The 976-nt window shown below is 30.9% G+C and overlaps 1 protein-coding gene and 1 long non-coding RNA gene across 4 annotated transcripts in view; one reads left to right on the top strand and one right to left on the bottom strand.

Annotated features, from left to right (window-relative positions):
• The window catches only part of LOC108737795, a 198204-nt gene that overhangs the window by 182837 nt on the left and 14391 nt on the right, over positions 1–976 (bottom strand). The gene's annotated exons all lie outside the window — the stretch shown is intronic.
• The window catches only part of LOC108737790, a 26664-nt gene that overhangs the window by 13295 nt on the left and 12393 nt on the right, over positions 1–976 (top strand). The window lies entirely within an intron of this gene.

A 976-nucleotide genomic window follows, 5' to 3' on the forward strand; every position in this document is an offset into this window, starting at 1 on the left:
GTTTAATAATCATTAGCAAAATTACATATATTTATTAATTTTATTAATCACAACTCCAAATACACGTTAGGATGATCTCCCAAAGAATCTTTGAGGCCCATTTTCCATTTGTATCAAACGAGAAAAGCAGTGTCTACCTTCTGAAGTAGTATCTACTTACTCAATATTCTGTACAACAGAGAGAACCATAAATAATTTTGTGTCTGACGGATTGTCAAAAATTTTGTTTTAGCGAGCGTTAGAAAGTTTACTAGGTACCTTTTGGCATCACTTCGTATTCGTTAGCTATGTACAATTAGCAGCACTCACTCTTACTTCATTGTTAAAGAATTTGTTCACGAACAGCAATAAAAATAAACGCAATATAAGTATTATAATAGGTAGATTTATTATAAGATTGCCATGTTCTAATTTGTTTGTGCATCAGCAGTTCTGCACGAATATCTGCCGTGATTGTCATGTGATATGCGTCAATAAAATGTACGATAAATTAAAACTGTTTACAGGATTGTAAAAATATACGTATACATATGTATAACACTTTCGAATGGTTATTATTCATAATTCTCCGAAAACACTACTGTTATTAATATTTATTTTTTTGATATATTTGTTGAGGAATAATGAAAAGGCATTTTGATGTACAAAAATCTTGAATATCGCGATCTATGTGTGTACACCTTTTCTTAAGAAAAGTTATTTCAGGATCATTCTATAAAACGTATACGTATTTTGGTAAAGGTCTAGATGGGGATGGGGGTGGGGGTGATCGAAAGAAGTGGTCTCCCCCACCATTGTACTATAAAAAGTTCGTGGCGGCCTCACCCCCATAAAAAGTTATGGGGGTTCAAAGTTAATAAATATGCCAATTTTTATACATTTCTAGGCATGTAAATATTTATATAGTCATTCTTAAACAATATTCAAAGGTAAAACTAATGAAAAATACATAAAAATATTGAGAAAGTTATATAAA

Source organism: Agrilus planipennis, unplaced genomic scaffold (assembly GCF_000699045.2).
Source record: "Agrilus planipennis isolate EAB-ADULT unplaced genomic scaffold, Apla_2.0 scaffold183, whole genome shotgun sequence".
NCBI classification, from domain to species: Eukaryota; Metazoa; Arthropoda; class Insecta; order Coleoptera; family Buprestidae; genus Agrilus; species Agrilus planipennis.